This window comes from Uranotaenia lowii, chromosome 2 (assembly GCF_029784155.1).
Source record: "Uranotaenia lowii strain MFRU-FL chromosome 2, ASM2978415v1, whole genome shotgun sequence".
Lineage (NCBI taxonomy): Eukaryota > Metazoa > Arthropoda > Insecta > Diptera > Culicidae > Uranotaenia > Uranotaenia lowii.
In genome coordinates, this window is record NC_073692.1 from 259,804,077 (window position 1) to 259,826,727 (window position 22,651).

General features: G+C 36.9%; 1 protein-coding gene across 2 annotated transcripts in view; it reads left to right on the plus strand.

Annotated features, from left to right (window-relative positions):
• Nucleotides 1-6,711: 6,711 nt before the first annotated feature.
• LOC129745165 (potassium channel subfamily K member 18) overlaps nt 6,712-22,651 on the plus strand; it is a 260,383-nt gene continuing 244,443 nt past the window's right edge. The window contains exons 1-2 of one of the 2 annotated variants that reach the window (XM_055738081.1): nt 6,712-6,828; nt 6,935-7,510. The gene's annotated coding sequence lies outside the window, so the exon portion shown is untranslated. Of the gene's footprint in view, nt 7,511-22,651 lie in introns of both variants that reach the window. The other variant, XM_055738080.1, reaches the window with a different exon arrangement.

The following is a 22,651-nucleotide window of genomic DNA, read 5'->3' on the forward strand; positions in this document are numbered from 1 at the left end:
TGCTGGAATTCATCCGAGCGTATCCGATGAAAGGGTACTTGAAATGGTTCACAGTCATCTCGGAGACAACAATGTTAAAATAAGGAAACTCGTTCCCAGGGGAAGAGATATCAATACACTCTCTTTCGTGTCTTTTAAAGTCGATATGCACGCTGAGCTGAGAGGTAAAGCTTTAACCACTGAGACGTGGCCTGTTGGAATCCGCTTTAGGGAATTCACCGGAAATGGATCTAGTGAGGTTTTTTGGGCACCGAAACAGCAGTCGCTTCCTCTGAATACCACTGTGCAAACAACTCCATACATAACTCCGAATCAATAACTGCGGCTCTCACGGAGGTTCCGAGCAATGATCCCGTCAATTTTAGTACAAACGTCCCTTCACCGAATGAAACTTCTCGCCGGAAACTTACTTTGTACTACCAAAACGCAGGTGGTATCCGCACTAAAACAACCGCTTTCAACAGCGCGCTTTCTGCTAGCGATTATGATTGTGTCCTCATCACAGAAACATGGTTGAATGATAAATTTCATGACAGCGAACTATCATCTAATTACAACATCTATCGCTGCGATCGTAGTTCTGAGACTAGTTCGGCTCAACGAGGAGGTGGTGTCTTGATTGGCGTGAAGAAGGAACTGAATGCGATTCCGATAACTTTAAACAACTGCGAAAATCTTGAGCAAACAGTTGTGAAAATAAAAACCGGCCCGTGCTCTCTGTTCATTTGCTGTATTTATCTTCGGCCTAACAGCTGCCTAAGGAACTATGAATCGCACTTTGCTGCTGTTCAACAAATTATGAAGTTGATCACCATACGGGACTCTGTCATCGTTGTTGGCGATTACAACCTTCCACACCTACAATGGTCCTTTGATCAAGACGTTAACAGTTACTTGCCGACAAACGCCTCGTCTGAAGCTGAGATTTTAATGACTGAAATGCTTCTTTCTGCCGGTTTGTATCAACAATGCTATATACCTAACGATAATATGCGCATTTTGGATCTCGTCTTCTCGAATATTCCTGATAATCTGGTAATGTTCGAATCTCCCATCGCGATCACTCCTACTGATCGTCATCATAAACCGTTCATCTTATGTATCGAAACTTACCTGGATCTAACGCCGGACGAATACATAGGTGATCTCGATTTCGACTTCAGTAAATGTAATTTTGATCAAGTTGCAGCCGCTTTAGACTCAACAAGCTGGGAACCGATCGGTGATGCGGACAACGTAAAAACTGCCGTTAATGCGTTTTATGAAAATGTTTATTCCATTTTAAAACGAATCGTGCCCCTAAAGCGTCCACAGAGATACCAGCCATTCAAACATGAGTGGTGGAACTCTGAGCTTAGACGACTGCGTAATCAGCTACGAAAAGCCCGCAAGCATTACATCAAAAACCGAACCGAAAACCAAAGACATCGTTTGAGAAGCTTAGAACGAGATTTTAAAGCTATGAATGAGCAGCTCTACCGACAGCATATCTTGCGTCTGCAAGAGAACCTGAAACATGACCCCGCATCATTTTGGAAGCACTTTAAAAACAAAAAACGAAGCGCAAAGATTCCTGTCGATGTTAGTTTCAATGACGTTACTTCCCATAACTTGACGGAATCCACGAACATGTTCGCCGATTTTTTTCAAAGTGTCTTCAGTTCCTCCGACATTGTAGCAGACAGCAACTACCTCGCATCCATACAATCTCACAACGTAAATTTACCTTTACCTTGCCTCACTGAACAGGAAGTATACGAACAATTGTCCGCAGTCGATCCATCTAAAGGTCCCGGTCCTGACAACATTCCTCCGACGGTTTTAAAACATTGCGCAGCATCACTAGCTGCCCCCGTTTGTTGCCTTTTTAATCGCTCACTGAGAGAAAGAATATTTCCTAGCGTCTGGCGGATTGCAGCTATCACCCCAATCTACAAATCTGGAAATGCACACTGCGTCGAAAACTACCGACCAATCTCGATTTTGAATTCGATCTCCAAAGTATTTGAAGTTCTGATACATGGACGACTGTACGCTGTCGCCAGGCCTTTGATTTCCGATTCTCAACATGGTTTCGTGAAAAAAAGGTCAACAGTCTCCAACTTAATGTGTTATGTTAGCTCGTTAACTAATAGTCTGGAGAAAGGTTGTCAAGTTGATTCTATTTACATCGACTTTGCGAAAGCGTTCGACCGTGTACCGCACAAGATATTAATTGCAAAGATGGATCAACTTGGCTTTCCAACCTGGTTGCTCGAGTGGATTACCTCATATCTATCGCACCGCCACGCTTACACGAAAATAAAAAATACATGCTCGAAGATTTTTTCCACACCGTCAGGAGTACCTCAAGGTAGTCACCTGGGACCATTGCTGTTCATCATTTTCGTGAATGACTTGTGTGCCACGCTCCAATCTGATACGCTCCTTTACGCCGACGATCTGAAGCTTTTCAGAAAGGTCGTCAGTGAAATTGACTGCCTCGCTTTGCAAGCTGATATCGCAAGACTTGATAACTGGTGTCATTTTAACGGAATGCTAACAAATGCTAAAAAATGTAAGATTGTTAATTTTTCCCGTGCTCGTCGTGTCATCAGTTTCGAATACCAACTTTCCGGAGAAAGCCTTGAAAATGTGACGTCTATTCTCGACTTAGGTGTAAAAATTGATAACAAACTTACATTTTCCGAGCACATTGCACTTACTGCAGCTAAAGGGTTCGCTACTCTCGGATTTCTGCGTCGAAACACTTACGAATTCGATGATATTTATGCTCTGAAAGCTGTCTACTGCTCTTCAGTACGTAGCATCTTAGAGTATGCTGCCCAGGTGTGGGCTCCCTCTCAGAGCACACAATGCTACCGCCTCGAACGTGTTCAGCGAAGTTTCGTTAGGTACGCTTTACGACGCCTCCCTTGGAATGAACCACTTCAGCTTCCTCCTTATGAGCAAAGATGTGCATTGATAAACTTAACCACACTCGAAAAACGCCGCACCGAACTTCAGCAAACCTTCATCTGCGATGTATTGACCTACCGCGTTGACTCAGCGTACATTCTACAACGGGTCAACATGTATGCATCCACTAGGACACTTCGGCAACGTGAATTTCTCTGGATACCTTACCACCGTACTACTTATGGAAGAAATCATCCGATAGATAAATGTTGTGAACGTTTCAATTTAGTGTACCATCTGTTTGATTTTAACATGAGTAAGCGTAGTTTTAAATTAGCTGTAAGCAGATTCCCTTAGTTTTAAAGATACTAGTCTGTACGGTTATTTTCAACCAAAGACAAATCAATAAATAAATAATGCAAAACAATCATATCCCAGCCTATGGAAACGACGTTTATGAGGTTTAGTTTTGATTTTTATTTTGTTGCATTTTACCCCAGACAGGTAAGTGAATTATAAAAATATTTATTTAATTTTTTATTTATTTAAAAAATGGTGATTGTCCGAATAATATTTTTACACCAACAGTGATGGTATAAAAAAATGAAAGCAATATAAAGTTTGTAGGTGAAATCATTAAGCCAATCCGTCATACTGGGTAAAGTTTTTTACGGCATCGAAAAATGTAAAAAATTGTAATTTATTGCTCGATTTTTTTAAATTTTTTATGCGAATTAGAAACTTTTAAAAACTCTTTTAAGATGTAAATAATTATGTTATCATCAATTTGTTATCATTCAATTATAACTTTATCACAGTATATTGAAATAAAAATTGAATGATTGGTGAGGTATACAAATGTTGCATTTAACCCTCCTTTTGCATGATGCCCCGTTTGACGGTATTCGGTTTTCCTTCGATTATTTCACTGAAATCCAATACACATTTTAAGAAGTCTATTTCAGAACCTTTAAAGAGTAAAGGTTATAAACCAGTTCAATCATATTGAAGCAAATAAATTTTAAGATGATTTTGGATTGCTTACATTTTGAAAAAAAAAAATGCTTGTATGTATGTATGTATGTATGGGTCCCCCATCGGTAGCAAGGTCCTGCCTATGTCTGTGTGGCTTGGCCTTCGAATTGCTTCTAGGGCTTCCACGGCCGATGGTTCGTCGAAGGAAGGCATCCAACCCTCAGAAACCTACAATGGTTGGCAACCCACTCCGCTTGCAATGGTTTCTTCGGATTAACCCCAGATGCATTTCTTCTAAAGATTTATGAAATGATTTGGTGATAGTAAGGAAAATTACAAATATAGAGGCAATATATAAAATAATAATGCATGAAATATGGAACGAATATAATATATACACTGTATCAAAAAATTGTCCGTACAGCACGTACCTTGAAGTCCAAACAATCAAAAAGTGCAGTTTTTCAGTCATTAAAAATACTACAATAACATCATTTGCTGCAGAAACTAGTCCTTTTTGTAGATCAGCATTAAAAATATTTATGAATGAAACCTTAAAAATAATCTAATTTATTTTGTATAGAAAGTCCCAAAAACGACGTCAAAAAATTGTCCGTACACTGAGGCCTTTGTCAAATATTAGTCAAGTAAACAGTTATGTGTCAGTCTGTCAAACGAAGAAACGTGAATTGAATCTCAGCAAAGACAATTTCCAGTGGTCTGAGCGATAAATACGGTTAATTGAACTTTATTTAGCATAAATCAGTAGATTTAAACAATTTGTGGATTGAATTAATAGGAAAATGTCTGCTCCTCCCAAAAAAAGTACCCGTTGACATCCGGATACACGAAAATCTACTGATTTATGCTAAATAAAGTTCATTTTTTTGATACAGTGTACATAATATAAATCAAATATGTAAACCATATTTTGTTAAATATTTTCAAAAGGATACAGATCTGAAATGGTAAAAATTTCGTTAGAGTTTTTAGAGGCGTGGTACTATTTGACTGTATGATGTAGCAAGAGCAGTCATACATATAAGTAAACACAACTACCCAAGAATATTTAGTTAAGTTTAAACCACAGGATTGATAATGATTTATCTTTTACATGACTCTTGGCCACTTTTCCTTTTTGGCACATTCACCAAGCAGCTTTACTGTATAATATAGTAATTACATAATTGTATTAACAGCAACTAGTGGAAACAACTCAATTTAAAATAAAATCGACAACATTTAAAACATCGATTAATTTCGTTTTTCGATATTTTTTTTAAAATTAGCTGACTAAAAGCTTGGCTTTGAATGAAAGATAATCGGTTTTTTGATCAGTACTTAATAGGATGATTTAACTGGCCAAGGGATCAGAGTTAAAATTTAAAAAAAGTTAAAAATATAATATTTGCAACTTTGAATTCTTTTAAGGCATAATCATTAAATGTCAAACTATAAAACAAGATAATAATACATATATTATAAAAAATAATTTTTGATTGTTGAACTGATGATGGGACCTTTGGGTGATTCAAACGAGATCTTCTGTCAAGCGCTTTCAAATTCTAGTCAACTTGTGATAATGAGCGGAGAACAAAAATAATACATAATGTTCATTATGTAAATAAAATTTCGTTACTTAGCTTTGATTTTCGTGATGATTATTCGGCTCGTCCAGTTTACCACATAAAAACGCTTGCGAATTAGCAAACGCTTGGATCCGTGCGCAAGTTTATCTCAGTAGGCCATGAACATATCGATAAACATATCGATCACACAACGTAAACGAAACCAAACAAAACTTTTCACTTTTATTTACTTTGAAAACATTTCTCATGTACATTTTTCTCACTATATGCATTGCATTAACAACATCACAACAAGACTTGATGCATTTGAAAATTAAAAAACTTCACTGCCCCATATTGAACAAGCTAAAATTTGACCGAACTCACACGACGCACCTCTTGAAACTTTTTCTATCTTTTCCATTTTTATATATCCCCAAAATTCTTTCAAAATTACAATTTCTTCCTTCACTTCTCTAAATACTCTGCAAATTTCGATTATTTTAAAACACCAAGACACTGGTTCAATTTTTTCTTGTTTACCGACCAGCCGCGTTGGAACGACTTCGCGTACAACCGCTCGCGATGGCAGCACAACTCGGAATGATTTTGAAAAAAAAAAAATGCTTGACATAAAAATAGCCTCAATAAACTGAATTTTTTAAGGAAAAAATCGTTACGTAACGATGAGCATACCTCCCCCCCTCCCCTCTGTCACAATTCGTAATGCTCGAGCTTACTCCCCCCCCTAGGAGCGTTACGTAATTAATGGATGCCCCCTATGTAAAATTTAGTTCAAACAATGTTAAAAAAAAGACTGAAATTGCCGATTTTTATGCATTATGGTCTTTATGGTTTCATAAATTTGTCAATAGTTTTACATTTTCATAGGTTTTCATTTTTACTGACTGTTGTATGATTCCCCGTTTGACAGAATCATTTTATTTTTTAATTCCTTAAGTTTGTGCATTGAAAAGTTCTTTTTAAAACCGCCTCTACCTAGTTAGGACATTCCATAAAATGAACTCTCGTTTCAAGTATTTCAACCCTGCATAAAGTGCAGGATCAAATAAACGTTCTACATTTGCAGATTCTGTAAGTCAGATACTCAAATATTCGGTGGTTTCCTGAACTTCTGCCAAATATTCTTCGCAGATACATCTCCCGCACGTGGCAACACTGGTCGTCCTCGTTGTCAAAAGTTTACGCGACCACTCGGCGCGGCGGCTGCTCGATCGGATTGGATCCAATCCGGCCAGTTTTGTCATAAAATCCGTTGAGTAAGGAGTGACGCGCGCGCGGCTCGTTTGTTTTTTGTTTTATTTTTCTGCCTCCTCGGTCGAGCGAAAATTGACGGCAAAAGTGGAAATATATCCAACGTGTTTGTGTAGGATAATCTGCTCTGGTGGCGGTTCTGTGGATATATTTATCTTTGGGTTTCCCTGCACGTCTAGAGATGTCTCGCGAGGTGGAAATTCGGTTCATCTTTTCAGCTTTCGACGCTTTAGGGAATCGGTAAACGTGGCTATTTATCAGGTTTCGAGAGTGCGAATCGTGTGCGTAACTCAAAAATGTTCTAGGGATAAATCTTGGGTGGAAATTTGGTCTAACGGAAATCAGCCGAAGCCGATACGAAATGGAATTAAAAGTGGCAACCGCTAAAAGGTTTGGCCAGAATCCGGAGTGTGGGTGAATGAGAAGAAATCGTTTGGTGCGAAATGTGAAATGATAATCCCAGCCATGGCAAGTGTGTGTGGTTGTCAGAATGGTGATATAAAATAAAAATAAAAGAAATTCCCACCAAGAAGAGCGGCTCTTCATCAATGAAATGTACACAACAATGTGAGGATGCATTTCGGATTGGTGCAATATGGTAAAGCAGATGCATTACTTTAAATTTTCGTGGTGTAGGCTTCCGGAGTGTTTGAGTCTTGGGTAAACACCGGCAATGGCATCCGACATAAGAATAAAAAGATAAGTGCACGGAGTTGCGCTCCTAAGTCCGGAAGATTGAACAAAACATTGCATTGATCTCAAGAGATTTCCAGTCATCAAAATGATTGTTACAAGTGAGTACCTATTGAACAAATATTTGTATACTGGTATTTACGAATTCATAGCATAACGTATGGCGTTAGTTTATAAGTAAGAAAATGTAAAGCTTCCGAGGGAATAGTGTCACAAACTTTTGAAAGTATCGAGAACTGGAGGCAATCAAGAAATTTAGGGCAAATTTTGGCAACAGTTCACTTAGAGACAGTGGAAGCGTCTCAAGCGTCTGTCAATTTTGAAAACACGTATTATTGAAATCGTGCCATATACAAGGACATACATTTACATACAAAATGGTTGAAAAGTTATCAAATTTACTTGGAACAATCATTAATTTTTGAGTAATCACGTAAAGTGTTTCAAAAAGATTTGTTTTATAGGTAAATTCTTATTGAAGTCAAAACGTAGATTTGAGTTCAATGGAAATAGTCCCAATTTCAAAATTTTCGAAAATAAAAAAATATTTCTAATTTAAATATCTAGGCACATTTTTCCCGTTTGTTTGGATAACGGGACGCTATTAAGCCTTCCCCTTTTCTGATACAGTCTTAATACTATGATTTTGTTGTGTTTTATGTTTTATATGACTACAGATAGAAAAAAAAACTTATAAAGTTTATTTCATGACGAATAGTGTACCGTCTACCTCAGCAGTCGGGGAACAGGGGTATATTACCCCAAATTTTACTCCATTTTTGAGGGTAAAAATACAACTTTTGTGAGTTTCAAGTACCTATATATTTTTAATATGCTTTTTATGTGAATATTTTTTTGTATTTTCTAAGTTCTAAATCGAGTATGGACTCTCAAAAATGTAGTCGAAATGTTTATGGTTGATCAAAAAATATATTTTCGCAGATAGATTTTTAAGTTTGAAAACTCCCCATGAGTTGCATATCTTGCATTTTCAGCGGAGATTTTTAAGAATATAAACATTCTTAACAAAGAATTGCAGAATAAGTAGGGAAGAATGGGGATACTTGATCCCCTTTTCTTATTTTCATCTTATCTTTTAGGGAAAATTAAGCAACTCGCCGTCTATTGCAATTTTCAACAGCGTGTAATTTCATGTTTATATGTACGATACATGAACCCATAGATAAACACGAAGAAATTTCGTGAGATGAATTTTTTTTTGATATTTTCTAAGTTAAATGAGACTTGATCCTTAACTAAGAAGACTCGATCCTTCATTTAGGGTTTCCTGACCCTGAGCATAAAACTAGCAAAATCCGAAAACAAAAGGTACTTTGACATTTTTTTGCCTGATTAGTTCTCATTTCACAGTTTGTAAGTACCAGACAAAGAGTACCGTAAACTGGGGGAACTTTGATCAGCGGGGTAACTTTGATCAACATGAAATTTTTGCAGATAATCATCATTAACTAAGTGTAAAGTTAAAATATCTGAAAACTGTTTACTACGTTTGAAATCCTGTAAATTGAGTTACAAATAAGCTCAATTTGGTTTCTATTATAAGATTTTTAATATCACTTACAATATAATTTCAAAATCTTAAAATATCTGGTTTTTTTTTTATTTATTTATTTATTGTCTTCGAGAACAAATGTTTCGCACAGACTAATTATAATGATAGTTGCCTTAATCTATTTTTGTACACCTGTTTTGAGATTCCAAAATCGAAGATGCTAGCACATTGATTGAAGTAGCGGTTGCACGTGTCCAAAGGGTTGTAGAAACCATAAGTAGTCCGATGACCGGGAATCCAGAGGAACTGCTGATGCCGGAGTGACCGTGTAGGGGCGGACAAACTAACATTTTGTAGGAGTTCGCTATTGTCGATGTTCCCGCTCAATATGTCGAATGTGAACAAACACTGTAAAAATTTTCTTCTCCGGGCAAGCGTATCCAAATGTATAAGGTTGCAGCGATGTTCGTATGGAGTAGTGATATCAGGATTCCATCTAAGTTTCCGAAGAGCGAAGCGGATAAAGGCTCGTTGAACACCTTCAATGGATTGACTTAGTGTCGATTGGTACGGGGCCCAAACAGGAGCTGCGTACTCCAGAATGCTTCTGACAATCGAGCAATACAGCGTTTTGTGGGTGTATACATCGTTGAAATGAGTTGTATTTCGACGAAGGAAACCAAGCATTGCATAAGCCTTTGCAGTTATGGTAGTAATGTGCGTGTGGAATCTCAACCGACTATCAAATGTAACTCCCAGGTCCTTGATTGTTTCAATCCTTTCGAGGGAATGGTTGCTCATAGAGTATTCATAACGAAGTAAGCTGCGTGATCTTGAAAAACTCACTATTTTACATTTTTCAACATTCACCAGCATACCGTTTGTCATGCACCATCTCGTAACAGCGTTCAGATCATTCTGTAGTAAAATATAGTCTAGCGGTGACGTAATTGACCGAAAAAGTTTCAAATCATCTGCGTAGAATAGTTTGTATGAAGTCATTCGATCGCACAAATCGTTCACGAAAAGAATAAATAGTAACGGTCCAAGATGACTGCCTTGTGGTACACCAGACGGTATTTCGAAATTCGAAGAGCAGTAGGAGTTCACTCTGACATAAGCTGCGCGGGAGTTCAAGTACGACGCAAACCAAGTTGTAATCCATTCAGGTAGTCCCAAGCGTCTGAGTTTTTCTATAAGTAACCTATGAGGCACTCGATCAAAGGCTTTAGAGAAATCAATGTATACAACATCTACCTGCTGACGTTTCTCGAGTTTTGGCATCAAAAAATTAGTAAATGTCATCAGGTTCGAGGTAGTTGATCTTTTTTTCATGAAACCGTGCTGGGCGTCACTAATTAATTGTTTCACGGACGGGTAAACAGCATCGTATACTAAGGTCTCGAACACTTTCGCCAAACAGTTAAGAATAGAAATAGGACGATAATTTTCGACACTATGAGTGCTTCCGTTCTTATAAACCGGCGTAATCGACGCCGTTTTCCACACTTTTGGAAACATTCCAGAGGACAGAGACAAGTTAAAAATTTTTGTAAGAGGAATCGCTATGGCGGCTGCGCAGTTTTTTACAAACAACGGAGGCAGATTGTCAGGTCCAGGTCCTTTTGAAGCGTTCACTGCGATCAATGCATCATAGACTTCAGTGACAGATAGTCTAAGACTAGGAATATTTACGTTATATGACGGTGAGAATGCAGAGGGTACATCCGAGGGTAATTCGTTTTCATTTTGGAAGACTGATTGGAAAAAGTCGGCGAACAGATTAGCACAATCCTCAAATGATTCCGCAGTTCTGCCAGAGTAAGCGACATCAGCTGGGATCCTACTCGAATTTTTTCGGCCTCGAACAAACGACCAAAAAGCGGCGGGATTGGATTTCAATTCGTTTTGAGTGCGACTTATATACTCACAAAAATTGAATTCCTGGGCACGCTCGTATTCCTTTTCCACGTCCAAAAGGATGGATTTGTGCACGCTAGATTTCGTATGGAAGAAACGTTTACGTGCTTTCCGTAGGCGGTTACGTAGAAGTCTAAGATTCGCATTCCACCAGGGCTTCCTGTTCGTTGAGTTCGGTTTTAACGTTCTTCTGGCAACCATAACGTCCAAGGTAGCATATATACTGTCGTAGAAAAGGGAAATAGAATCGTCGATATTCGAACAAGTTTGCAGTGTCGTCCAGTCTATTGTTTCTAGAGCAGTGGTTAAAGCATCGAAATCACAATGACGGAAGTCATATTGTTGTGGTTCAACATATTCCGATGAGCTGAATGCATAGCCATTGTCAAATTTTAAAATAAACGGTGTGTGGTGCGAGTCAATTTTTAAAAGAGCTGATGGTGGATTAAAGACGTCGAACGAGCATATGTCACTGACGAAAGCGAGATCAAGTAGTTTGCCATTAGCGTTACAGTTGTCGTTCAATTGCATTAATCCAGAACCGATAATTTTTTCAGCTAGAACGCATTCGGATTCAGTTGATGCGTTGTTCGGGATGAGAGCGTCTACATCTTCATCAAAGGTCCATATGAGGTTCGGTAGATTGTAGTCACCCAATATCAGAATGGAATCCTCACTTGAAGCTTTATCGAGTATTTGTTGAATGGCTTTGGCGTGTAGATCGTAGAGGACAGGATCACTATTGGGACGCAGATACACAACACACACAAATAGCACCTGACGACCAAGTACGATACGGACGACGACCTGTTCCAGTCTGTTGCAGTTGACTAGGTTGACGGATTTGCAGACAATTTCATGTTTCACGGCTATGAGGACTCCTCCACCACGGCTCAGGTTGCTGGTTTCAGGATTACGGTCGCATCTAAATACAGTATAGTTGGAGGCAAATTCGGCATTGTTGATTTTCGGGTGAAGCCATGTTTCGGTCAAAACAACTATGTCATAGTCGCACCGTTGTAGAGCGAGAAGAAGATGGTTTGTTTTTGTGCGGATTCCGCGTACATTTTGATAGTAAATCAGGAATTCGCGTGGTTTTCTGTTCAGTTGAGTTGGCAGGAAATCGGATTGTAAATTGGGCTGCTCAGCAGAGGTCATCACACAATCTATTGGGGGAGAGTTGTTGCATCCGTGTTCCTGCTCGTGGTGGGATTCACTGAAACTGGGTCGGAAGTCCTCGATGGAGGCTTCCAAAAACCCTTACGAGGAGCAGTGGTCGACTTAAACTCCCTAAACACAAGTCCAAGGGGCCATGTTGACGGTTTCATCGCTTTATCCTTCAGATTGGAACACATAGTGACTTTGTAAGAAATGTAGGAAAACCCACTGGTGTCCCTACCACGAGGAACGAGCTTAACAAGTTTTAAGTCTGAAGTGGTCAAAGCGCCTTGTGCAAGCTCCATCACTTCTGCATCGGTGACTTCTGGAGAAATTCCTGATAGATATAAGTGGAAACAATTTTCCTCGGAGTTATCTTGCGGTGGTGCAGAACGTGCCGTGTCTGTACCGCGGAAGAGTTTTGCTGGGCGACGGGGCGTTGAATCTTTAATTTCCTCAACCTCTCTACCTCGTTTCACTGAGGCAGGTTGCCCCATTCGAAAAATGGGGAATTCCGCTAAACGAGAAGGTTTCGGTGTATTGTTAGCCAAAGCGTCAAAATTTTTCCGCAATTCTTGCAATAAATCATTGCGAACGTGATTACAGATTTCGGTTTTAATCTCTTCCAGAATTTGAGTATTTGTGCCTTCAACAGAAAGCAAAGCATTGCGAAAGCGGGTTTTCTCCATCAAGGCTTTGCATCCGTGGCATCTCCAAGTAACAAGATTATTGGATGACACGGCAGCAAGCATTTGCTCATCAAGTCCTGAACATCTCAAACAAAAGGTGACGGAGCAAAAAGCTTGGCATTGGACTCTTAAAGTTGAATCTGTAAAACTTACAGAGCAACTTTCGCAACACGTGGACATGGTTCCAAAAGAATTATTGGCCACACTTCCTTCAAATAGAGAGGTTCAGCTACTCTCTCACAGATGGCATTGCCGTCGATAAAAATGTGCGCACTTCCCTCAAAGAGATAGTTTTAGCTACTCTCTCACAGATGGCGTTGCGGTCGATAAAAATACGCGCAGGGTGGTTAAACGTAGAAACAAAAGATTTGACGTTTGTTGTGGTTTACCTTGTTCACCTCTCCGTGTACCAAGGAATGCGGTGGTCCGATGCGTGCAGCGATGACGGTGGCGGGTGGGTTGCGGGTTTGTTTTGATTCCAGTTGCGGATGGTCGGAAGCGAAATAAAAACACAGGCAGCGAAGGTTGTTTTTATTGTGGCAGATCGTGGTGTTACAGTTGATACATATATGTAATGTTTTGTGGCTTTTTGTGCGAGTTTATGATTGAAGGCGACTGGTAGGCTGTTGGCAGGATACGGCAGATGGATGGTTATGCGGTTAAGCGGGTGGATGGCAGGTATTGGTGGCTGTTTTATTTTTGGTTGTCTGCGCTGCAGGTAGGTGATTTTTGGCGAGGTGGGAGAGTGGGAGGGTGGGCGGAAGTTTCTCGAACCACACTCAAGCCGGTTCGTTATTTACGGAAATCAGGCCTTTACCTTGCGAGCGGGTACTGGATTGGTGGCGGTAGCGGTGATGTAATCAGTAACGTTCTTCGTGGTACGATCACTATGGTTTTAAAAAATATTTGCAATTCGGAAATCGATAAAAATACGGAGCGAAATTTTCACAAAGCAGGATCTTAACAGTGTTGCCAATTATGTTTTTTGAAGGCTCACAAACAAACATCTCTCCTGATCAAATTTAAGCATTTAGGAGCAAATGGGTTGTTCAGTGTGAAAGTTCAACTTTTTTCTTGGTTTAGGTTGAGTTTAAGCGTTGTTTTAATGGTCATTTGATGATAATTTTTGGATATTAAAAAAAACGGTCATTTTCCGTGAAAAAGCCCGTATTGAAAAAATGGCTAAAAATCCTATCAAATGATTAAGTTTGAAGAAAAAAAGAACATGGGAACAGTACGAGGATTTGGAGAATTGCATGAAGGTAAAATTTTATTCTTTTTTGAGGCCAAAAAAAATTGAGTAATGTTTATAATTTTTGCCCCTAAATGTATGCAGCAACATTGTCAATCTTTCAAGTATATTTGTTTTTGAAAGAAAACGTTGAAAAATTCAATTGAGTAAAAACAAAACAATACTGTTATCGATGTTTTGAGCCTTCTGTGCTTAATGCCATCAAAACAATAAATTTGAAGATGTTGAGATACGTAAAAACCATAGTGATCAAAGTTACCCCGAAACTCGAAATCTGTTTTTTTTAACAAACATTTAATTATTACCACCAATGTCGTTTGAATCTACTGCAATCAATGATCATGTTTAATACTCCTCACCTCAGTAAGGGTTTTAAAGCTTTTAGGTATTACGAAAAAGCAACCCCTTTCAAAATATTGAAAAATGAATGAAAAAAGTGATCAAAGTTCCCCCAGTTTACGGTATTCTAAAAGTTATTCTACTACCCTATTTTAATTGCATACTCTAAGGCGCAATTTTCTAGGTTTTTGATAAATACAGTACTTTGAGTCCTTTTTAACAGATAATTACTGGATAAACAATAGTTATTGGACAAATATAAGTTTTTTTTTAAATATGTCTTTATTCGTACCAATTCATCATTACATTTATATTACATTATTACATTACAATAGGTGTTCAGTTCAATAATGAAATGTCCAGAGCCCTATAGTTTACTAATCACTAAAATTTATTTATTCGACTTATATTTGCTGAGCACAATCAAGTATTTTTTTGTAGGAGAACATCATGTAATGTCAAAAATATTTTAAACTTACAACTAAAAACTAACACTATCCTAAAATTAAACTAATTGTAGAGAGAACGAATCTCTGCAATGGAAGACTGCATCGATTTGCCTCTGAAGTTGGAGATGATTTTGTTGGCCATCTCTTCGATCGATTCAATGCCCGCAATCCGATGAAGATCTTCGGTGCTGTGCCAAGGTGGAAGCCGCAAAATCATTTTCAGAACCTTGTTCTGAATCCTCTGGATGGCTTTCTTCCTCGTCGCGCAGCAGCTAGACCAAATCGGAACTCCATACATTATCGCTGGTCGGAATACCTGCTTATAAATAAGCATCTTATTCTTCAGGCACAGTCGGGATTTCCTGTTGATGAGAGAATAAAGAGACTTAGTGTATTTATTACATTTAGATTGAATATCTTCAATGTGATTTTTGAAAGTAAGATTCCGATCAAGTGTGAGTCCCAAGTACTTCACGTGATCAGACCATTCTAATGAAACCCTATTAAAAGTTATGGAATGATTTTCATTAGGTTTAAAAATTTAGCTCTTGGCTTATGGGGAAATGAAATAAGTTGAGTTTTGAAAGCGTTAGGAGAAATTTTCCACATTTTCAAGTAATTCAAAAAGGAATTCAAATTTTGTTGCAATCTACTGCGTACCACCCGTAAATTTCGACCTTTGGCTGAAAGCAAAGTATCATCAACAAATAATCTTCTACCTTTTCCTTCTGGTACATCAGGAAGATCAGAAGTAAAAATATTGTACAAAATTGGCCCAAGAATACTGCCCTGAGGGACACCAGCTCTAATGGGTGTCCTTTCAGAGCATGAATTTTGATAGCTTACTTGTAAGGTTCGGCTAGTCAAATAATTTTGAATAATTTTGGTGAGATATACAGGAAAATCAAATCGAGCTAATTTAGCTACTAAACCTTTGTGCCAAACACTGTCAAAAGCTTTTTCAATATCAAGAAGAGCAACACCAGTTGAATAGCCTTCAGATTTGCTAGCGTTAATCATATTAGTTACACTCAAAAGTTGATGTGTAGTAGAATGTCCATGACGAAAACCAAATTGTTCATCAGGGAAAATAGAATTCTGATTAATGTGAATCATCATTCTATTCAAAATAACTCTCTCAAATAGTTTACTTAAAGAAGGAAGCAAACTAATTGGTCGATTACTTGAAGGCTCTGAAGCACTTTTTCCAGGTTTCAAAATTGGAGTTACTTTGGCATTTTTCCATTTATTGGGAAAATAAGCCAAGTGAAAACATTTATTGAAGATTTGAACTAAAAAAATTAAAGTGCTTTCAGGCAACTTTTTAATAAGAATATAGAAAATCCCATCTTCCCCCGGAGCTTTCATATTTTTTGAAAATCAATTTAAGTTCATCAATATTTGTCTCACAGGAACTTTCAAATACATTTTGCTTAGAAAAAAATATCATCAAATTCAAGGGAAATTTGAGCATCAATTGGACTAACAACGTTTAAATTAAAATCATGAGCAGACTCAAATTGTTGGGCTAATTTTTGAGCTTTTTCTGCGTTAGTTAAAAGAAGTTTATCCCCATCTTTCAAAGTAGGAATCGGCTTATGGGGCTTTTTCAGAATTTTAGTTAATTTCCAAAACGGCTTTGAGTAGGGTTTTATGTCCTCTACTGCTTTGGCAAAATTTTCATTACGAATGAAATTTAAACGACGTTTGATCTCTTTTTGAAGGTCGCAATAAATAAATTTCAAATAAGGATCCCTAGTACGTTGATATTGGCGTCGACGAATGTTTTTCAGCCGTATCAAAAACTGAAGATCATCATCAATAAAAGGTTGATTAAATTTATGTTTAACTTTGGGTATTGAAGCGGCTTTAGCATTGACTATTGAAGTTGTCAAATTTTCTACAGCCAAATCAATATCTTCTATTGAATTCAGTGGAACGTTTACATCTAAATTACGTTCAATAAAATTCCTATATCGCTCCCAGTCAGCTTTTTGGAAGTAAAATGTTGATTTTAAAGGGTTTTCAATGGGACTTTGGGATAAAGAAAAAGTTACTGGAAGGTGGTCTGAATCGAGGTCCGCATGAGTAACTAATTGACTACAATGCTCGCCTAAATCCGTTAGAACCAAATCAATTGTGGAGGGATTTCTAATCGAAGAGAAACAAGTATGCCCATTAGGATATTCAACAGTATAATAACCTGCAGAGCAGTCATTAAATAAAATATTCCCATTTGAATTTGATGAAATATTATTCCAAGATCGGTGTTTTGCATTAAAGTCCCCAATAATAAAAAAATTAGATTTGTTTCTGGTGATTTTTTGTAAATCTCCCTTCAAAAAATTTTTCTGTTCACCACTACAAAAAAAAAATGCGGCAAATATGGCAACCCAAGTAACACAGATTATGCCAACTAGCATTAGGAAGTTTTATTATGGTTTAATTATGGCATTTTTTGTGCAGCTCGTTTTATGGCGGTTTTATTATGGTCATGCAGAATGCTTATAATTTTTTTTCGACCATATGTTTTCAGATGGTTTTGAAAACGCTAATAAAACTTTTATTAAACATACTGTTTTAGTTATTTTGAAAGAGTTATGAATGCTCTTTTTAAACTATAATAAAACACAAACCTAGAAGTTTGCTCCAAGCTTTCTTTTGCATGCTCTATAATAGCACTCAGTGCATGATTATTAAACCGCCATAAAACTTAGTGACAGTTCTGGATCAAGATGTCAAAACAGGACACGCTCAGATTAGATAGCACATATTTGAATTGGAATTCCCATTTTAACACATTTTTGGTAAGTTATGCGTGTTGGTTTTGAGTTAAAATTAAAAAAATACATCTTTGAAAACTTAAAATCACCGAAAGTGGTATGAATATCTTTACAATATGAGTATTGAGTGAAAGGGCCCAAATAGTAGGAAAAAAATTGTTGCTTGACGCCATCATTAATTCAAGATGGCGGCTTCCGCTTTTATTTTCAAAGCTGTAAATTACTGAAAATATCGTGAAACCTTCACAATATGTTTATTAGGTGAAAGTAATAAACGAGTAGAAGTCAAATTTCGTTGCCTGTCGCCATCTTAAATCCAAGATGACGGCTACCACTCAACTTGAAAATACTGTAAATGACTGAAAATCGCATAAAACCTATATTAAAGGGGTATAAGTTGAAAGAAATCAACCGGTAGAAGTTGAATTTCGCTATCTGACGCCATCTTGAAATTTAAGATGGCGGCTTCCGCTAAACTTTAAAATGTAGTGAATGACTTAAAATGACATGAAACCCAGGTGGTAGTGGGCGAAAGGGTTTAACGAGTAGAAGTCGAATATTGCTATCTTACGCCATCTTGAAATCCAAGATGTTTAGCTTTCTATAAACTTTAAAAATGCTCTAAATCATTGAATATCGAATGAAACCTTCAAAATATGGGTGTTTGTCAATTGGGATAAGCTATAAAAAATTTATTTTTGCATTCTGACGCTATCTTGAAATCCAAGATGGTGGCTTCAGCTGAACTTAAAAATACTGTAAATGAATGAAAATAGCATGAAACTCCCAAATATATTGTATTGGGTGCTAAGGCTAAATGATAGAAGTCAAATTTCTCTTTTCGCGTTTCTCTGAAAATCTGTAAGTGACTGAAAACCCCACATAAACCACCAAAATACAGACCCCGTTCGTTTTTGGCAACATTCGATTTTGGCAACATCGAATTTGGCACATGTGCCTAAATCAGATGGTTAACAGCAACAACATAACCTTATAGTTTTCGCTAGAATAAGACCAATACAATTGAAACATAATAGCATGATAGGAATAATAGAATTACATAAATGGCAAAAAAAACAAAAACTATAAACAAAACAAGAAAAGTTCTAAATGCATTAGAAACATAATGGAAAAATAATAAAAGTGATTTAAAATGATCTAAATTGTCTTAAAAAAGTAGTTTCAATGTAGTATTACGTGAAAAAAGTTGTGTTCAAGCGATTTTCATTGATTAACAGCATTTTAAATTCAGTGGAAGCTGCCATCTTGGATTTCAAGATGGCGTCGGAAAGAAAAAAATCGACTTCTAGTTTAGCCCTTTCACCCAATACCCGTACAGTGGTGGTTTAATGCGACTTTTTGTCAGCATTAAGTATTAAAAGTTAAGTGGATGCCGCCATCTTGAATTTCAAGCCCTTTCACCCGATACCCATTTTGTTGGGGTTTCATGCGATTTCAAGTCATTTACACCATTTTAAAGTTCAGCGGAAGCCGTCATCTTGGAATTCAAGATGGCGTCAGACAACGAAATTTGACTTCAACTCATGATTTATTCCACGGGTCATTCAAAACCAATCCCTTTTCATTCAAAAAGTCTGTCCTCATTTACTGTACTAATGATCAACAACTCAGAAATGAGGAACTCAACCTTAGCGTGTAATTGGTTGGCTCGCGAGAGAAACGTCAAATCGTAGCTTTTTTTGGGGTCATCATTAAACCATAATAAAACTATGAATTAACTCACGCCATGTTGGTTGCAAAATCGAAGGGCACAAAATGACGCCATGTTGATGGATTCACAATGCAAGCAATGGAAAATATTTTTTCAGGCCTTTTTCCATCAATTCCATCATGATTGATCATCAGATTTGACGAGGCGCATTTATTTTAAGATACTATTTCATATACATTTTACCTAAAATCTTGACTGGCAGTAGAAAAGACGCTCAATATATGGTTAAAACATTGGTTTTTTAGCTATTAATTTTACCAGATCATATCTGAATAATGCAATCGTCATTCATCAACCATTATGGTTGCTGGAAAAAATAAAAAAAAAACTCCGAGAACTGACAGAACCGAAAAAAACAAAAAATTCTAACATGTTTAATAATAGCTTTTTAAAAGCTTTGGTGACCAACATTGATGACCAACAATTATATGTCGTGATGACGTTTCTAGGGTAGGGCCAAATAGCCTGATTTTGGCTTTATTAGAGTCCAGGTGATGTTATAGAATGCGCTTTAGCTTTTTATGAAGATTAATAGTGAAGCGATAGTCCAAACGATATTTTGCTGACCATAATAAAGCTTAAATTGTTACTTGGGAAATATGCGGCAATAATTATAATTTTCCTCAAAGACGTTTCTAATTCAATTCCAATTGTTTCTAAGACTTTTGTATTGAAAGAAGGAAGAAGTCTAAATTTGAGACGACTATTGATGACAATAGCTACACCCCCACCTTGTCGATCAAGTCGATCATTTCGCAAAATTTTAAAGAAAGCATTGCTTTTCAAGTTATTGTCTGGCTTTAAAAAAGTTTCAGTGATGGCAGCAATATGTATGTTTTGATTTTTTAAAAATAAAAAGAATTCATCTTGGTTAGCCAGCAAAGATCTAGCATTCCAATTCCTAATATTTAAACATCTATTTGGCTCCATGAGGGAATCGTAAAGTCATAATAATTTTGTTAGCATAATTAAAACAAGTTTGGAAAGCTTCAAACATTGAATTTGCTTTCAACATAAGTTGCATCATTTCCATTAAATTTTGATGCAAAAATTTTATTTTTCCTCAGTAATCTCACCCAAATCAACAAAATTGTTAGGATCAGAAAATGTAGGAGAAGAACAAGTATTTGAATTTGAATTCCGGGGACTTTCCCAAGCCTTCGCATGAACGTTGAGACTTGGTTTGTTCCCATTTTTATTAGCTAAACCTGAAGAGGGAAACCCATTTTCAACCACCTCTGAGAACGTTAAACAACGAGTCTGTGGCGCAGAATCAGCACAGGTAACATTAAATTCACTTCGGGTATTACCCAGCCGTGATTCCAATGTAGGCCGGGGCTGACCGCGAACAGGCAGGTTGTTTGCCGACCTGACGTGTGAAGGCGAAAATGAGGAAGGAGGAGAAGAAACTTTCCTGACAACTTTGGGATTTTTTCTAGAAGCAATAATTTTTGCCCTGATGGGACAGTCTATCGAATTCGAGGAGTGATTACCTGCGCAATTCGCACACTTGAAAAATTCTGTTTGTGGTTTATCACCACCAAAAAGGCATTTAGATTTTTCATGATCGAACGTAAAAAATTGATGTTTTTTATTATTCAAATAATTTAAAATTTTTTGAAAATCATTGAAAGATTCCGCCAATATACGAGCAGTTCCCCTTCGACCGATCTGAAAAGAAATCTTCACATCCTTGACGGAAGTGACGATTTCTTTCCGAAAGGCATTGAAGTTAGGAATTGTGACCTTAATTGGTGGAACCTTTTCGTTTTTAAGAGTATAAGAAGAAGAAGGTTTCTTAGTACTCTCATCAGAATTAAATATGAATATTTCCTCATCACCGATGTTATGAAGGACATCGAATGAATTAGAAATTTCAACTTTTTTGGTCGAGGGACCTGAATTAGGTTCGGCAATCCGTTTTCTTCCGGCCCTTGAGCCGGCCGATGACTTCCCCATGCTGGAAAGAAAAGAGAAAATATGAATAAAAGAAAAGAAAATAATTTTAGCACTGAAAAGTGCTGTTTGAAAAACAGGTAGGAAAAAAATAAATAATGAAAAATGTTCCTGCAGGTACACAGCAACGATACGATGCTCCGGCGTACGTGTTGACGGCTCAACGGTACAGATGGAAGTGACAAATATAAGTTATTTCGTGATAACAAACTATCACGATCAATTCTGAAGATAAATATATTTTTTGGACTCAAGGGATCAATTTTTCACAACATACATTTGGGAAAACTTTTTTTTTTTTAGATAATTGAGAGTATACTTTTGCTTTGAAAATATGGCATTATGAAGTTAATATTGTACTCTAATGCTTGACATATTGAAATAAAAAAAAAATTATAGTAATTTTTTCATGTGGGAAACACTTAAAAGTGATTAAAAAGATCTTCTAATCACACTTTGTTAAATTTTCTAAAAAAAAATCAATAGCTAGATTACTAAAATTTTTAAAATTTGTTTAGAGAACAAGAATGTTGTTTCGTTCTATTTGGTACATTTGAATTTAGTAAGACATTCCGGATTTGAAATATAGCGATGGAATCAATTATCCCCAGAGATCAAGATTCCTCATTCTCCCCTACTGTCAGTAAGAGGTTTTAAACACTGATCTTTTAACTATTGCTCATCGATTCCACCATGGAACAAAACCAACTTATGTTTGGAGATATTGGCGAAATTCGATTTTTCATTTTCACCTGAGGTGTACCGCGATCTGTTCATGCAGAACCTTCAGGTTTGGCACAATCGATTTTTGATTTTCAACTAACTCTCCACAGCTGTTCGGGTCAATATGACCGGGAGCACCCTTTTCAAACATTTTTATTGTTATTCCAATATACTGAAGAACTGAGATTTTTGAATTTGGCGAAAATTTTATTAATTTTAACGCACCGTCACTAATCGAATTGTTTCACCCTTCGGCCATAATGTCATTCGATTAACGAGCGAGTATGTATTTCAAGGAATTGGTAAATGATAATTAAACTGTCAGAAAGAAATAAATGTAGAGAGTTACAGAAATAAAAATATGTTTTTTTCAATTTCAAGAACTCATACCTAATAGCGTTTAGTATTCAACATGGGAAATTATGAAAACTGGTTCGTTTCGTATAAACAGTTTAAATTTACTTAGAATTTCACAACACTAATTAGTTTGATAATAAATAATTATTTTAAAACGCACAGTGTGACAATTTACCCCTGCACATATCCATAACAGTTATTTTTATACATATTTAGTTCAACGTATTTTAGGTTTTAGTTAGTTTCAATAGGGATGAAGAAAGTTTGAGTAATAGATTTTTTTTTATCTAGGTGTTTGAGATATGTGAAGGAGAATGTTCTACCTTCTATTTGTTTTTATCTTCTAAGTCTCAAAAAAATGAACAAAATTG